Below are 19,303 nucleotides of genomic sequence, written 5' to 3'. Positions count from 1 at the left end.
TATTATGCAATATAGAAATGACTACTAAAAGAACTAACAACGATTTGGCTTTTAAATTTAGTAAAAGACAGATTAGCAGTTTAAACAATAACTACAATTTTGCAAAAATAATTCGATTGCTGGTATTATTAACCTGCAGGCCAGGGAATATGCAGTTTAACCACCACAAACAATTTTCAGCTTTCGGTGCTCTCACAATTTGAATGACAATTACTTAGTCATACAACACTGTACCCAAATGAAATTTTCGTCCTTTTTTCCACACAAATAGAGCTTTCTTTTGGTGGTATTTAATCGCCGTTGTTTTTTTTATTTTTTGCGCTATAAGAGAAAAAAGACTGAAAATTCAGTAAAAAAAATGAATTTTTCTTTGTTTCTGTTATAAAATTTAGCAAATTTTTTTTTTCTTCATTCTTTTGCATAAATGTGAAAGATGAAGTTACGCCGAGTAAATAGATACCCAACATGTCACCCTTCAAAATTGCACACGCTCATGGAATGGCGCCAAACTTCGCTACTTAAAAATCCCCATAGGCGACGTTGCAGGGTATTGTGGGGTATTGCAGAGTATTGTGGGGTATTGCAGAGTATTTTGGGGTATTGCAGAGTATGGGGATATTGCAGAGTATGGGGGGTATTGCAGAGTATTGGTGTTATTGCAGAGTATTGGTGTTATTGCAGAGTATTGCACAGGGAGGGATGGATGGCTGGATCTGTGACTGCATTTGTCACAGATCCAGCCCACAGCAGCTGCTGCTGCATCCGCTCTCTCCCCCTCTCCTCTCTCACACTGTACCGTTCGGTACAGAGAGGGGAGGGAGAAACCGGCATCATCACATGATGCCGGCTTGTTTACAAGTGATCGCTCTGTCATTGGACGGAGCAATCACGTGGTAAACTGCCGCTATCAGCGGCGATTTACCGTGATCCGTGATCCGCCGGTCCGGAGGACCCGGCGGTCACGGACATTCCCGTGTGCGCGCCCCAGAGGGCGCGCGGGAGCGCGATTCTGGGAGGACGTCCATGGACGTCCTCCCAGAGTTAAGCAACCGCCTTGCAGACGTATTTCGTCTATAGGGCGGTTGTTAACTGGTTAAAAATGAATAGGTTCTGTGTTCCATCTCAGGGGGGGACGTTTTACAACATACAGTCACATGACAAGAGGCTGCATCCTTATGCAGAAGCACTTTGAAAATCCTACTGAATCTGGCTACACCTGATTTTACAGATCTAACATTTTAAAGAAATATATAAAAACATATTCATGTACACCTCAAAGACATGACTTAAAGGGTCACTAAAGGAAACTTTTTTTTTTTTGCTGAAATGACTGTTTACAGGGTATAGAGACATAATAGTTAACTGATTCCTTTTAAAAATGATTAAAAATAGATAAAAAAAACAATCATATAATGTACCTACAGTTTAGTTTCGTTGTTGCTGTTGTTTCCTGGTTCTCTGATGTACAGAGCCAGAGAGCCAATAGAGGGCAGTGGAACTGGATTGGTGCTGAGAAGTTTTAGACACACAGTAATCACACCTCCTTGATTAGTCACCACAGTGAGAAATCTCCCAGTACTGTGGTTATCAGGAAACAGACAACCAGGAAGTCTCCAGAACAGAGAGGAATTACAGCAACATCAAAGCAAAAACGAACAATGAGGACATGAAACCAGGACTGCAGTAAGGTAAAGGAAGCTATTTAGCTAAAAAAAATAATCCTTTAGTGACCCTTTAAGCATAGCTGCAACACATATACTGTACGCAGCATATCTGTTTGTGATACAGGTTAACCTGACAGCTGTATAATAAAACGTGTACTAAATGGAGCTGCAGACTGCTTCAGTTCATCTCTATTCACAACATTCCCTGACAAGTGAGACTGGAGATAAAGCATTCCTCTTAATGATCTTGCATCTGGGCTAGGAGAATTCAATGAAAATCCACAATAAAAATTGACAGATCTTAGCTCGCAGAGCTAGAAAGACATTACAGCCCCCATCCAACTATATATAAAAAGCTAAATTAAATAAATCCTGCACAATTATGGATTACAACATGTTTAGTTTCAACGATCTGGCGCATGGGAGCTCCAGTTGAGGGAATTTAAAACCACAGCTACAGCAAGAAGAGATCCAAGTTAATGTGGCATTTTCAATTCAAATTTTGCTCTGTGTATTAAAAGCAGTTTAGTTCCATTTGTCCCAAATTGCCTGTAAAATGTGAAAACATAATAAGATAAGTGTAAAAATTATGTGGAACAAATTGCACAATTAGAAAAGTTGCTGTCGTCTTTTTTTTTTTTACTTTGACAAAGATGCATCAGTTATTTTACTTTTGTCATTAACCACTTGACCACTGGGCACGTAAACCCCTTAATAACCAGACCAATTTTCAGCTTTCGGTGCTCTCACAATTTGAATGACAATTACTCAGTCAAACAACACTGTACCCAAATGAAATTTTCGTCCTTTTTTTCACACAAATAGAGCTTTCTTTTGGTGGTATTTAATCACCGTTGGGTTTTTTATTTTTTTGCGCTATAAGAGAAAAAAGACTGAAAATTCTGTAAAAAATAATAATTTTTCTTTGTTTCTGTTATAAAATTTGGCACATTTAGTATTTTTTCTTCATTCTTTTGCTTAAATGTGAAAGATGAAGTTACGCCGAGTAAATAGATACCCAACATGTCACCCTTCAAAATTGCACACGCTTGTGGAATGGCGCCAAACTTTGCTACTTAAAAATCCCCATAGACGACGTTGCAGGGTATTGTGGAGTATTGTGGGGTATTGTAGAGTATTGTGGGGTATTGTAGAGTATTGTGTGGTATTGCAGGGTATTGCGGAGTATTGCGGGGTATTGTGGAGTATTGCGGGGTATTGTGGGGTATTGCGGGGTATTGCAGGGTATTGCGGGGTATTGCGGGGTATTGCGGGGTATTGCAGAGTATTGCGGAGTATTGTGGGGTATTGTGGGGCATTGCGGAGTATTGCGGAGTATTGCGGGGCATTGCAGAGTATTGCGGGGCATTGCGGAGTATTTTGGGGCATTGCAGAGTATTTTGGGGCATTGCAGAGTATGGGGGCATTGCAGAGTATGGGGGCATTGCAGAGTATGGGCGCATTGCAGAGTATGGGCGCATTGCAGAGTATGGGGGCATTGCAGAGTATGGGGGCATTGTAGAGTATAGGGGCATTGCAGAGTATTGCACAGGGAGGGATGGATGGATGGATGGCTGGATCTGTGACTACATGTGTCACAGATCCAGCCCGCAGCAGCAGCAGCAGCTGCTGCTGCTTCCGCTCTCTCCCCTCTCCTCTCTCACACTGTACCGTTCGGTACAGAGAGGAGAGGGAGGAACCGGCGTCATCACATGACGCCGGTTTGTTTACTAGTGATCGCTCCGTCATTGGACGGAGCGATCACGTGGTAAATCGCCGCTATCAGCGGCGATTTACCGTGATCCGTGATCAGCCGGTCCGGAGGACCCGGCGGTCACGGAGACTCCCGTGTGCGCGCCCCACAGGGCGCGCGGGAGCGTGACTCTGGGAGGACGTACATTGACGCCCTCCCAGAGTTAAGCAACCGCCTTGTAGACGTATTTCGTCTATAGGGCGGTTGCTAACTGGTTAAAAACATTCTATGTATAAAGTAATATGCATATTATATATCACACAGTGATTGCTAATACCAATGAGATCAGTGTTTTTTAAGTATTTTAAACAAATTGTATCCAGGAAGCCAAGGTGGTTTTCACCTCTCTCCTTGGCTTGCTTCCAAGAGAGACTCATTCCTAAACCTTGCAAGACATATATCTTGGAAGTTAATGGAAAACAATGTTCCATTCAACCCCTTTGCATCTCAAATATTTTGACTGCCATGGTTGCCATATTTTGACTTCAGATAGTTACAGCAGCTGTAGGTCTTCTAGTTATTCATGGCCACCTTGAAATTCAATGTGTTGAAGCCTTTTTATTTAGTTTTGGACAAAGTGGGGAAGAGTTAGAACCTCTGTTGCTTTTTATTTGCAGTCCATGATACCCCTGCTGCAGAGATTTCCTGTCAGGATACAAAGTGATGGGAAAATGCTATAACAACAATCTTTTTCAAGAAAAAAAGAAATGTTATTGCGTAGCTGTAGATTACTAGTTAAATATATGTGTAAATAAGTTAAAAATGGTTTAGTTTCCCTTTAAAAGCTTCTCAGTCTTGCTTTTTTCCCCCTATAAGGTGATTATTTTAGCTGTAATTATTGTAACACCTTTGTATTTCAAAACATCAATTCAGGCAAATTTCACTCTTGATTTTTTTTTTAATTACCCTTATGGAGAAGAGCTATTTCATATAAACGCAAACTGATTTTCCTTTACATCTCTCCCCACTTATCACACTTCTTCTTTCATGAAAATTTTGACTGCTGCAAATCAAAAGCCCTAAATAGAGCATTACCACTTACTACTGTACAGACACATCTCCTAAACTCCAGACACCCTCTAAACTGCCATATTTTGTATCCATACAAGTGTGGGCTTTTTATCAACTTCAGGACCTTCTTAAACAGTAGGAAACAACATATCTCCTAGCTGAGCAGGATTGCAGCTGTGAAGATTACCTTGCAACCCAGATTCTTACACTATGCCTGGGTACTTCTGACCCTGATATCTACATACTGTCTCTGTGCACTGCAGTCATGCATCCTAAAATTTGTGTGAGGTAGAGTAAGACTCAGAGTCATGAGCAGCATCCTAAACCAACTTATCAAACTTATCAAATAGCTCAGGTTACACAATCCTATTTTTCACCATAGAGGATATCTCTGTTCTGGGTCTTCTTAGGGGCCTATGCTTCCATTGGCATTGATAACATTCTCTGGCTGCCACTGGGGAATAGACACCGATCCAGAACCCTCTACTAACCCACTTACTTATAGTATGATACTTAGTAAAGCAACATGGAAAATTCTGCTCTTCAAACACTTCTCTACTCTCATTGTAGACAACCATTTGTTTCCCCCAGGCACCAGCGACCCTTGAAGCCTCGTACACACGACCGAGGAACTCGACGAGCGAAACACATCGTTTTCCTTGTCGAGTTCCTTGTTAGGCTGTCGAGGAACTCGACAAGCCAATTTTCTCCATTCCCGTCAAGGAAATAGAGAACATGCTCTCTTTTTGGCTTGTCGAGTTTCTCGACAGTTTCCTTGACGAAAATGTACACACGACCGGTTTCCTCAGCAAAAAAATATCTCCCAGCAAGTTTCTTGCTGGTTTTTGCCGAGAAACTCGGTTGTGTGTACGAGGCTTTAGCCCTTTCCTGGAGCATTAAGGAGCAGTACAAATTTGAATCAGAAATTGGTAAATTGTCACATTTGTCCCTACTATGTTCTGCAAGTGTTTTGCAGAGAAGGGCTTCTGTAGGGTGCAGAGTTAGTGTCTTGCCCAATACTAATTGTTTTCTGTCCTTAGCCCAAAAAGTTGAATCTTGGGGATATCCTACTACACGTGACTGTAGACTCTTGGTGAGGGGCATACTTTTTAATTGTTAGAGGATAATTTGGGAGGAGTTTTGTTATGTGGGATAGTACCAGTTACCATTACAGCATTATACCTAGTTATGTTGTTATCCCCAAATAAATAATGTTCTTGTCTCATCTATCACACTCCTGGAAACCCCCTGCACTTCCTCTATCCTTATCAGAAATGCAGACTCGATCCACTTACTCCTAGCATCATATGTTGAATATACACTCCCAACAACATCTCTCCTCCTTACACTGCTAAATAAGAACATGACCTCCATATAGCTCTGACACCGGTGGATTGAAACTCAAACTGATTAGCAACTTTTGAAAATGTTGTCAATGTCCTTGCAATCAAAGCTAAATTCAAACTTTTGCTATGGTGGGACCCGTTACCATCTCAAATATCAAAATCCATACCAAATTATTCTCTAAAAAGTAAAAATTATGTCCTCGCCAAGAACGTACAGTCACATGTAGTAGAAAAGCCCCAAGATCCAACCTTTCTTTTTGTTAAGGACAAGCAAACAACTGCATTTTATAGAAGTCCTACTCTGCAAAAAAAGGCGCCAATTTAAGTTAGCAACTCACATATTCACTGTTAATAAAATAATCATTGCAAAAGAATGAAAGACAATCTCTATTCCCTTTAGGGAGTTTAAAATAGGGTTACCCAGACACAATTTTTTTAAAGTGGTTGTAAATCCACTTTGCAAAAAAAATAAAAATCTAACACCTGCAAGACAAAGACACAATGAGCTAGTATGCATAACATACTAGCTCATTATGTAATACTCACCTGGGATCAAAGCCCCCGTTGCAGTGCCCGACACAGCACCGGCCCAGAGTTACATCCAGGTATTGTTGCTCCGGCGCTGTGATTGGCCCAAGCCGCGATGAAGTCACTCCTCCGCATGCGCGCAGGACCCGCCGGTAATGGCATAGTCACTGAAAGCAACGGCACCTACGATTACATCGGCACATGCAAATACAGGGGATATCTCCAAAACCATTCTGGTTTAGGAGATATCCAGGGTAGCTACAGGTAAGCCTTATTATAGACTTACCTTTAGCAAAAAGTGTGTTGTAAGGGTTTACAACCACTTTAAAAACAATCTTCCTTGAAGGAGGACATTTGACAATTTAAAACAAATCTTGTGTCCATAGGTTGAAAAGGTTTCACTACCGACTTGTATTTTACACTCTCTAACCTTTGAAAAATGATTGACCTCTAAATTTGGGATTTTTAAGGCAATTTTTGTTTTAAATATGACATTTTTTAAATATTAAAATTGTTTATTTTCATATTAATTAAATAGGATTTAGAAATAAATGTTAAACATATAAACACTCCGTAACCTATTGAAAGCCCTACTGCCACTACCTGGCTTTCCTATTACACAACATTTTCCTTCTGGTTCGCCCCACTCCACTGTTCCCTTTCCTCCCTTCAGTTCCTATATGCCAACATACAAAATTGCAAACTTGTAAATAATGTGCATGGGCAATGCCCTTAACTAGAGATGTTAACACAAAAGAAAAAAAACGCAGCATGGGGTCCTTCCTAAAAAAAACAACAGATCTGTATCCTTGATGAGGGTTGGCGTGGATTTTAAGGAGGAACCCCACGTAAAAGGAATCAATGAAAACAAAATGTGGTCCCTCTACAATCCTAAAAAACAGACCCTTATCCAAGAATGCAGTAAAGGGGAAGTGTGGGGGTGGGGCGTGTGCAGCACCTACTTTGTATCATGCCAGGCTATATGCCCTCAACATGGCCCTTGCAAAACACCTTGTGCCTATGTTGATGAGGACAAGGGCATCTTCCCCACATCCCTGGTCAGGTGTTTGTGGAAGCCTGTGGGCAGGGGGCTTATCTGAATCTGGAAGCTCTATTAAAAGATACATACAGTATCTCACAAAAGTGAGTACACCCCTCACATTTTTGTAAATATTTTATTATATCTTTTCATGTAACAACACTGACAACATGACACTTGGTTACAATGTAAAGTAGTGAGTGTACAGCTTGTATAATTGTGTAAATTGTCTGTCCCCTCAAAATAATTCAACACACAACCATTAATGTTTAAACTGCTGGTAACAAAAGTGAGTACACCCCTATGTAACAATATCCAAATTGGACCCAATTAGCCACTTTCCCTACCCGGTGTCATGTAACCCGTTAGTGTTACAAGGTCTCGGGTGTGAATGGGAAGCAGGTGTGTTAAATTTGGTGTTATCACTCTCACTTTCTCATACTGGTGACTGGAAGTTCAACATGGTACCTCATGGCAAATAACTCTCTGAGGATCTGAAAAAAATAAATGTTGCTCTACATAAAGATGGCCAAGGCTATAAGAGGGTTGCCAAGACCCTGAAACTGAGCCGCAGCAATGGTCTAACGGGACAGGTTCCACTCAGAACAGGCCTCGCTATGGTCCACCAAAGAAGTTGAGTGCACGTGCTCAGCATCATATACAGAGGTTGTCTTTGGGAAATAAACGCATGAGTGTTGCCAGCATTGCTGCAGAGATTGAAGAGGTGGGGGGGTGAGCCTGTCAGTGCTAAGACCATACGCCGCACACGCAATCAAATTGGTCTGCATGGCTCTTGTCCCAGAAGGAAGCCTCTTCTAAAGATGTTGCACAAGAAAGCCTGCAAACAGTTTGCTGAAGACAAGCAGACTAAGGACATGGATTGCTGGACCATGTCCTGTGGTCTGATAAGATCAAGATAAACTTATTTGGTTCAGATAGTATCAAGTGTGTGTAGTGGCAACCAGGTGGAGAGTACAAAGACAAGTGTGTCTTGCTTACAGTCAAGCTTGGTGGTGGTAGTTTCATAATCTGGGGCTGCATAAGTGCTGCCGGCACTGGGGAGCTCATGTTAATTGAAGGAACCATGAATGCCAACATGTACTGTGACATACTAAAGCAGAGCATGATCCCCTCCCTTCGAAAACTGGCCCGCAGGGCACTATTCCAACATGATAACAACCCCAACCACACCTGCAAGTCAACCACTGCCTTGCTAAAGAAGCTGAGGATAAAGGTGATGAGGGGACAGCAAATTTGCACTGTTATACAAGCTGTACACTCACTACTTTAGATTGTAGCTAAGTGTAATTTCGTTAGTGTTGTCACATGAAAAGATTTAATAAAACATTCACAAAAATGTGAGGGGTGTACTCACTTTTGTGAGATACTGTATTACGCATATGCATTCAAAAATCTTTTTTAAAAGTCCTTTAATAAAGAATTAAAAAATACTGCAAAAAAAGTTTCACTGAGTAAGTCTATTATCAATCACATCATGCCAATCAATGCAGATCCCTGTCACTCAAGATAAATGACACCTGCTGAAAAAAACACCAACCAATGGACACAATCAACTCAGCAATATCACGGTGATTTCTAGTAATTTGCTGAACCTCCAAAATAAGTAAAATACGGTCTAAACAGTCAAACCCCCTGTAAAACTATTTGGTACAGTGTTTTTGGTGGAATAGACATCGGGGGGGTTAATTAAACTGGGGCAGACAGAATCTGGTGCAGCTTTGTAAAGTAATTAGTCAGCTTCTATCTTCAGCTTGTTCAGTTAAGCTTTGGAAATAAAAACTAGAAGCTGATTGGCTGCCATGCGCAATTGCTAAAGATTCTGGCTACTCCAGTTGTAGTCAATTCTTATCACTGTATGTCTCTTCTGCCAAACATTTTTTTTTCCTTTTTGCTAGCAATGTTTACTTCATAAGGCTGCCTGCAGCATATGTGCAGTGCAGTGAATATTTTCAGCTTCTACAGCCGTAGCCAAAAGTTTAGAGAATGACACAAAAAAATTATGTTAAAAAATCTGCTGCTTCAGTGTTTTTAGATCTTTTTGTCAGATGTTACTATGGTATATTGAAGTATAATTACAAGCATTCCATAAGTGTCAAAGGCTTTTATTGACAATTACATTAAGTTTATGCAAAGAGCCAATATTTGCAGTGTTGACCCTTCTTTTTTTAAGACCTCTGCTATTCGCCCTGGCATGCTGTCAATCAACTTCTTGGCCACATCCTGACTGATGGCAGCCCATTCTTGCATAGTCAATGCTTGGAATTTTTGAGAATTTATGGGGGGGTTTTGTTCACCTGCCTCTTGAAAATTGACCACAAGTTCTCAATAGGATTAAGGTCTGGAGAGTTTCCTGGCCATGGACCCATAATTTTGATGTTTTGTTCCCCAAGCCACTTAGTTATCACTTTTGCCTTATGGCACGGTGCTCCATCATGCATTGTTTCTCACCAAACTGTTCTTGGATGGTTGGGAGAAGTTGCTCTCAGAGGATGTTTTTGTACTATTCTTTATTCATGGCTGTGTTCTTAGGCAGAATTCTCAGCCACTCCCTTGGCTGAGAAGCAACCCCACACATGAATGGTCTCGGGATGCTTTACTGTTGGCATGACACAGGACTGATAGTAGCGCTCACCTTGTTTTCTCTGGACAAGGTTTTTCAAGATGCCCTCAGAAATGGGATTCATAAGAGAAAATTATTTTACCCCAGTCCTTAGCAGTGCAACCCCTGTACCTTTTGTAGAATATCAGTCTGTCCTGGATGTTTTTCCTGGAGAGAAGTGGCTTCTTTGCTGCCCTTCTTGACACCAGGTCATCCTCCCAAAGTCTTATCCTCACTGTGCGTGCAGATGCACTTATACCTGCCTGCTGCCAATTAAAAATGTAACATTCTATGAACAGGGAAAAATGGGGCTCAGCTTGATTTTGTTCAAGCTTAATATAAAAAGACAAACATGAGAATTGAATAAAAGTGACACAATCCTCTCTTGTATTAAAGTGTATGTAAACCTGTTTCATGAAATTTGAGCTGGGTACATATATCTGCAGTGTTATCTTATCTCTCTTCAAAAACAAAGTCCCGTGGCTTTCTCCTGCTCTGTTCTTCTGTTATCAGTATTATAACTTTTGACAAATTCTCTGTCAACTGTGATAAAACCAGGCTGAAATTAGTTTCAGGGTGGGTGCTATAAATAGATTAGCAGAGAGCTGGTCTATTCACAGCACATACCTGCCTATGTAGGGAGGGGGTGTGTGCCTGGATAATATTTTGGGAGATGAAAAGGCTGCTCGCCCCGGAATTGCATGAAAGAGAGATTTCCCCATTGGGGCTTTTAGGCAGCAAGAAAATATTTTGGAAATGACGTTGTTGTATAAATTAATATTTAATGCCGAGGATTTCGGATATCACAGAGGTACAAAGGTACAAAGGGGGTCACAGGATGATAACATTATATAGGTTTAAAAACAAATAACATTGCTGGATGCAGTAAGCATGACATGATTACATAACATGATTGCAAAATAATTTTTTCCTTTGACAGTAGGAGGCTAGTGAAAACCACATGAGCGGTGCTGTAGCCCCGACACGTTTCGACCAGTTGGGTCTCTTCAGGGGGCTGGGATTTCTAAAAAATATATATAGAGAGAGTATAATAATTACATAGAATCAAAAATAAATGGGAGAACATAGGTCAACACACATCATAAAGAATTAGCCATAATAATTTCATATTTACCACTGAGGCAAAAAAATGTGGGCAATGTATAAGGCCATGGGGTGGACCACTGGGGCCCAGGCTGCCCCCACCTCCCAACAACGAGCGGCCTGACCAGGACAGCTTACAGGGAGCCGCATGATGAACGCCCTCCAAGGGCAGCGGAGGAGCAATCCTACAAGAAAAACACCCATAATGAACCGTGGTTGGATTAATTAATATTGAAAAAATGCATGAATTCCAGGGGGCTGTTAAATGAAAGCTGGCCCGTATGTATGTATCATAGTAGGTATGTAGAATATAGCATGGGCTAGGGCAAATGTTGGTGACCAACATTTGTAGAGAAGAGTAGGGGCATCCATAGAGTCCAATAGGGGTAGGTTAGTAAGTAAGAGTAGTAGGTTGTCATAATAGGGTTAATAGATGTTAATTAGCAATAGATTGATTAATTGGTGATGTGGTGTTGGGGAGGTGAAGTGAGTAAAGGATGATAGAGTAATGAAAAGGTATTTTATATATGTGTATATATATATATATATATATATATATATATATATATATATATATATATATATATATATATATATATATAACAAAATGTGTAATTGCCGTTTGGGGCAGTAATGATAACCAAAATGCATGGGTGAGGGAATAAAACATTTTTGCATATGTGAAAATAATATGTGAAATAAATTGTGAAGGATTGCTATTATTGAAAACAATAACAATAAAACAATGAGGTGAAATGAAATGCAAAAATATGTGTAGGTTGAAAAAATGGTGGGGTGTATCCCTGGTGCGGGGAATTGGAAGTAAATAATTCAATAATTAAAATTAAAGTAGGGTATTGTGAAATGATAAATGTAGTAAATTATACAAGTAGTAAGATGGTCACAAACGTGGCCTGGGTAGTGGGAAATATAATTACCTGAAGCAGTAGAATGTTGGGGTTGCTCTAATAAAGCGGTTGAAGCTTTTAGTGCAGGAAGGCACAATAGAGGAAAGGACAGGATACAGAGACAAAAGCAAACAGGGATGCAATTAGCATCTGACCTGGCTTGAGTGGAGTCTGATAATGATAATGCCTGGGCCCCAGTGGTCCACCCCATGGCCTTATACATTGCCCACATTTTTTTGCCTCAGTGGTAAATATGAAATTATTATGGCTAATTCTTTATGATGTGTGTTGACCTATGTTCTCCCATTCATTTTTGATTCTATGTAATTATTATACTCTCTCTATATATATTTTTTAGAAATCCCAGCCCCCTGAAGAGACCCAACTGGTCGAAACGCGTCGGGGCTACAGCACCGCTCATGTGGTTTCACTACTATATATTATTATATATAGCCTCCTACTGTCAAAGGAAAAAAATATTTTGCAATCATGTTATGCAATCATGTCATGCTTACTGCATCCAGCAATGTTATATGTTTTTAAACCTATATAATGTTATCATCCTGTGACCCCCTTTGTACCTTTGTACCTCTGTGATATCCGAAATCCTCGGCATTAAATATTAATTTATACAACAACGTAATTTCCAAAATATTTTCTTGCTGCCTTTCGGGGGGGTGTGCCTTTCCTCAAATGAGCTATCTCCTACTGTAAGCAAAGAATCCACACCCATTGCTGAATGAGGAAGTGAAAATTCTAACAGGATGTGCATTTTCGAAACAGTATACAAAGTTAAAGACAGCAGATGTACATGAAAAACTTATGTAGGGAGATTTGTTTAATCTCTGTGTATCATATGAGGCTGTTTACTTCAATGGGTATATGTGAGGGTTTACATCCACTTTAAGAGAGGTATGGACTGCAGAGAAAGATACATAATTTTGCCCCTGACTCCTTCAAGAGCTGGTTCTGTCCAGCTCAGTAGATTGCTTTAAAAAAGGTATCTTTCCTAAATGTGCATAATATAAATGGATACTAATGGTTATAGGTACAGTTGCTCCAGGGAATATCCAATTGCCTCTTGGGGGATCCGGAAGGAACTCTTTTTTTTACGTCTGGAGAAAAGGAGATTTAATCTCCAAATGCAGAAAGGTTTCTTCACAGTAAGAGCTGTGAAATGTGCAATAGGCTCCCTAAAGAACTGGTTCTGGTCAGCCCAGTAGATTGCATCTAAAAAAGGCCTGGATTATTTCCTAAATATACATAATATAACTGGGTACTAACATTTATAGGTAAAGTTGATCCAGGGAATCTGATTGCCTCCCAGGGTTTTAGGAAGGATTCTTTTCCCCTGCTGGAGAAAATTAGATCATGCTCTGCTGAGGTTTTTCACCTACCTCCGTATCAACTGTGGGTATGTATGGGATTGTATGATTTCTTTTTTCTTTTTTATTGGTTAATCTAGATAGCTTGTACCTTTTTTCAACCAGATTATGTAACCAGAGCATATAAACCTCTTCTGAAATGTGATTACATAAATACTAAACTCAGACAGCACCTTGTCAGTATGCAAAGCCTTTACAGCAACTTAAAATTAGGTCTGTCTGGTAAACTGTGCTCATTCATAGAACATTGGGACAGCACCTTGTCAGTATGCAAGACCTGCACAGTGACTTGAGATTACTTCTGGCTGGTAAGCTATGCTAGTTTATGGAGCATTGGGTGGGTGAATACTTTCCAGTATTGATAACATTTAATGTTGGATAACAAACAGGTGACAATTTATTTAGCTACTGATGACTCGTATGGGTTTATTTTTCTTTACAGGCTCCAGATGTTCAGAAACCATTACATAAATTCCATTATTTTCCTTTAGAGAACGTAACACTTTTGTAATCTTCATACACTAACCTATATTAAGAAAAAACTCCTGTCTAATAGGTTTGTGCAGGATTATCAAAAAGCAAGTAGCTTGTCAAATGCTAAAACATAATTATAATGGCGTGGAGCCTGCAGTGGACTCTTGGGAAGCGCAATGCCCAAATTACTAAAGTTCATTATCAGCAGCAAACTACTGTGAATATTAGAGTGTGTTTTACTCCCAGATTGATACGTATTATTCCACAGAGTGGGAAATATTCTAGTAAAGTTTATGAGCGTCAGCAGATATGATCTAAGGCTCTAAATGATTGTCTTTAACATACAGTGCATTAAAAGTTACTTGTCAATCAGAAGCATGGAAAACATTATTTACAGTAAAGAAGAACATTTAAAAGAACATTTTCAAGTTAAAGCATCCAGAACAGGGAGGGAATCACATAGTGCTTTCAATCTGCTGGAAAGTCATCTTTAGATCAACTAATGAACCCTTTAACCCAGTCCTTTCCCCAGTTACTTCCACACTTATTAATAAATAACAAAGCTCTAAAACTAGCTTCCGTTTCATGAGGTGTATTGTAGAACTGAGTAATGAAGGCACATAAGTGTTGATTGCATATTTTACCACTTCTCTTCCTACTACACATATCCTGGTGATGTTGAACTTGGTGTTGTTTTCTGCTTCTCTTACTCAATTGTGAATATACTCTAGGAACCTATACACCAGTGATATGTCACAATTGCAATGTTCTCACATGTATATCACTTGCTGGTGGACCCTACCCTTAAGCTGTTTTAAAGTGAGAAGACTGTTACAGAATATTTATAAAGACTGATGCTCTTCATTAGGGATGAGCTTTATGTTTGATTCGAACATGAGTTAGACTCAAACATTGGCTGTTTGCCCGTTCGCCAAACAGCGAACAATTTGGGGTGTTCGCTGCAAATTCGAAAAACCGCGAAACACCCTTTAAAAGTTTATGGGAGAAATCAAAAGTGCTAATTTTAAAGGTTAATATGCAAGTTTTTGTCATAAAAAGTGTTTGGGGACCCAGGTCCTGCCCCAAGGGGACATGTATCAATGCATAAAAAAGTTTTAAAAACGTCCGGTTTTTCGGGAGCAGTGATTTTAATAATGCTTAAAGTGAAACAATAAACGTTAAACATTCCTTTAAATTTCATACCTGGGGGTGTCTATAGTATGCCTGTAAAGTATGCCTGTTTCCCGTGCTTATAAAAGTCTCTGCACAAAATGAAATTTCTAAAGGAAAAAAAGTCATTTAAAACTACTCGCATTTTTTTTTACATTTTGGTTCGGGGTTCCCCTTAATATTCATACCAGACCCAAAGGGCCTGGTAATGGACTAAGGGGGAACCCGTGCTGTTTTTTTTTCAATTACTTTTATCTGTATTGCCAGGACCCGACAATTCATTATAGCTGCAAGTTTTAAATTACTTTTTTTCTTTGGGAGAGGGTGGCTCCCTACCAAAGCACCTTGTACCCCTACTTGAAGTGCCTGATATGGATTTTGGGGTGACTCCCACGCCATTTTTTTTTACATTTTGGTGCCGGGTTCCCCTTAATATTCATATTAGACCCGAAGGGCCTGGTAATGGACTGGGGAGGAACCCATGTCATTTTTTTCAATATTTTTTTATGTATATTGCTGGGATCCGGCAATACGTTACAGCCACAAGCAATTTTAAATTAAATGTTTTCCTTTATAAATTCAATTTTGCTATGGGACTGTTATGAACATGGAAAATGGAAAATGACAGGCAGACTAAGGGGACCCCCCATGCATGATATTTAAAGGAATATTTCACTTTTATTGTTTCACTTTAAGCATTATTAAAATCACTGTCCCCGAAAAAACAGACGTTTTTAAAACTTTTTTTGCTTTGATACATGTCCCCTGGGGCAGGACCCAGGTCCCCAAACACTTTTTAGGACATTAACTTGCATATAAGCCTTTAAAATTTTATCCACAACTGACACTATGGGCTCATGCACACTGCAGCTAAAAAAAAAATAGCTGCTTTTACAGGTGTAGCACTACCCCCGAAGGAGCTGCTGGTTTGTTTTGGGCGACATGTTACCTCTATTCTGCCGCCGTCTAGGGTACACAATGAGAGCTGAGAAGAACTGCAATGTCCACACTAGATGTATTTCTCTATGCTTTATTACCCAACGGGGTAAAATAGTAGAGTTTAAGAGGTAGAAGGGATAGTAAGAAGTAGGTGTATAACTTAGTTCGGAAACAATCCTGCTTCCAGCAATAAACCTTTGTCGCCACTCAAGCCAGAATGAGTCTTGTGCACCTGGATATGCCTCTCTCACCAGCCTAGCAGCTAGAGTGTCACACGGATCTTTAGCAAAGTCTCTGCCACAGACCTTCCCAAAGATGGAGATGTATTCGGTCCAGAATCCTTCTCAACACAGGATTAAGCACCCGGATCTCTCTTGAATAAACTTTGGTAATTCAAAACTGACAGGCAACCATCATTCAGCCCTTCAGTAATGGTGCGTCCTTTGCTGAAGCTTAAGGCCTCTCCTGAAATACCAGCCTCGTGCTCGGTACTCCCCCAGACAAGTTCTTCATCGGACGGCTTCCTCCCTCAGGACGGACAGCACAGGACCACTCTGCAACTGTAGACCCAGTCTGACTACTAGGTCTACACGGTAGATTTCAACCCCGGACCAACATGGTCCCAGAGCCAGGAACACTTGAACAAGCACCCCCGGCCATGAGGGCCACACACGGGGGGTGGTGGGACAACAGCCAGGGATGGCCTCACAACAACGTTGACCCAGAACTAATGACGTCTGTCTCTTAAGTACTCTCCCCCAGCATGCACAGCGAGATGACCAACCCCCACTGATTGGCTACTGAGGAAAAACACCCAATGCACCTTGACTCGACTGCTGTCACCCTTAGCCTGGGGTGGTACAGGCACCCCAGGCAACAATACTGGTCACTCACAACACAGCCATGGCTGGAACAGAGGCCTAAATTTGGCAAAAATAACACGGTCAGAGGCAACTAAATCTCTGACCACCCTCTAAATTTAAGGCAGCACCAGCTATAAAAGTAGCAGGGCACTCCACAGGCCTTTGAGTTTTTATTTCTGTGTCTAAATGCTTAACCTCCCTGGCGGTATGATTCTGTCTGGAATTACGTACCAAAAGCGGTACAATTATTTGCAAGTAAAAATTTGGTGATTTGTACTGTAGGCCTGTAATTCTTAGGAATAACTCACTTAAATCTGACCAAACAAGAATCTAATAGGCATCCCGGGTATGACATTTTTTTTAAAACAAAATGATAAATTATAATATAATAAATAATTATAAATAATTATAACAAATAATAATATAATTCTAATAAAAATTATTCAATAATGTAATCAAATCAAAATCACTGAAATTTTCTCAGTTGCAAAATTGTCGCTGTCATTATTTTTATTTTTTTATGACGATGTTCCCCACAAATCGCTATCGCACAATTCTGCAAGTGATTATAATTTATTATCGCTGTTTTTTAGCTGATCTAAAACCATTTTTGACATAAAGGGACACTTTTGGTTGCTATGGACAATCTACAGTTTGCAGGGAGAAAGAAAGGTTTTTATTATATAAAATGACATGTAGGACATTGGGCAGACCACTAGGGACAAGGGGGGTGTGTTTTTTTTACATACAGTACTGTAATCTATAAGATTACAGTATACTGTATGTATAGTGTTTGTTTACCTTTTTGAATTTGGCGCCGATCTCCGCTCCCGTGCGTCGTAACGTCGCAGGGAACAGAGATCGGCGGCATAGGAGGACGCTGTGTGAATCGAGCGAGGTCCCGCTCGCTCACACATCGCGGTGACATCGCTGGATCCAGGACAAGGTAAGCCAGCGCACGCTGCAGGCTCTGCATATCTACCCCGAGCGTGACTCGGGGATACCGATTATAGCAGAAAAAATCAACCCCGAGTCACGCTCGGGGATACCGCCAGGGGGGTTAAAGAAGCTTGTGCTTTTTGTGCTCTTTTGTATGTTTTTATTGAGCTTATTTGAGCTTATTTAAGCATAACATTTTTTTTTTTCACAAACCCTCCCCGCAGCAATTTTTCCTTTTTTTGTGTATGTGTTTTTGCCCTTTTTTGCGCTTATTCAGGCACTTAGGTGTCTTTTCTGCTCAAAAACTCCTCTTAAAAATGTGAGATTGGTGGGTGTTTTTTTTTTTGCCTGTAAGAGCATATGCCTGTAACCTCCTGAAAAAGCCATTTGGGGAGTTTCCAGGCAGAATAAACAAGAGTTTAAGTAAACTCAAAAGCCTGTAGGAGCAGCTTCAGTGAGCTTCTTAGTGATGCAGTGTGCATGAGCTCTAATAATGGGGTACCATTCCTCCCACTGATACCAGTGGTGGGGCACTATTTTTCCCACTGATGCCAACAAGCAGAATTTTGGAGAACTCTAAAGTGAACATTGTTCTATATGCTTAAAAAAAGACTTTCCTGTAAAAGACTGTGGGATTGATTTTAAACTGTACACAATCTGGCGCAGCTGTGCATAGTAGCCAATCAGCTTCTAACTTCAGGTTGTTCAATTAAGCTTTGACAAAAAAACTGTAAGCTGATTGGTTTCTAAGCATTTAGGTAAGCAGTTATCACAGGCAAGACTTTTACCAGTTTAATTTTTGCAACAGGTTACATTTAGTGAGTCAATTTACATGTTTTGATGTAAAGAAAGCTCATCCAGGTGTCCCAACAGCCATCTCTAAATCCACCCTTTAAACCAACTTACCCCAGAAAAGGGATGGAGGGTGGGACGTTCCTCTGATGTCTTCCTACGCGACTGTTATGGTACCACCCCTTCCTCCACACTTTTCTCCTGTACTCCTCCTCATCACCCTGTCTATCCACCACTCATGTAAGTACCAAACTCCCACCTAATTTCTTTGTCACGTTAACTCTGATCTGTCTGGTTCCCCTTCCACCCTGTCATGCCGGCCCTACGCTTTATTCATTGCTCCTATCTCCCGGACTTCCTTTAGCCTTTAGTCTATCTATGGAGTGAACAAAAGAGGGTGACTACATTCCTACACACGCAGTGGAGACATGGAGAATGAACATAACCACCTCTAACAAAACATGTATAGAGGAGCTGCATGTCGTGAAGTCATCACGTTCCTGAAAGTGTCCCTGGAAGTGTGTTTCAGCCACTTGGGACAGCCTATTATACAGAGCTGTATATTTTTTACTTTGTAAGTGCATTCAGTTTACTTTAATAAAAGTGTTTGTTGGATTTTATACCATGTGGATCATTAGGTCTCCTTTTTTTTCTTACACATCAGAGGAGATGAAAAATTATATTGATGTGTTACTCTATCCTCGTGGCCGTTGTCACAGTGGATACAAGCTTAACCCTGTGGTTATGACTGTACAATGCAATATATGA

The sequence above is a fragment of the Rana temporaria genome, chromosome 1 (genome assembly GCF_905171775.1).
Source record: "Rana temporaria chromosome 1, aRanTem1.1, whole genome shotgun sequence".
NCBI classification, from domain to species: Eukaryota; Metazoa; Chordata; class Amphibia; order Anura; family Ranidae; genus Rana; species Rana temporaria.
The sequence above is the reverse complement of the archived record's forward strand: the minus strand, read 5'-3'. Positions refer to the sequence as shown.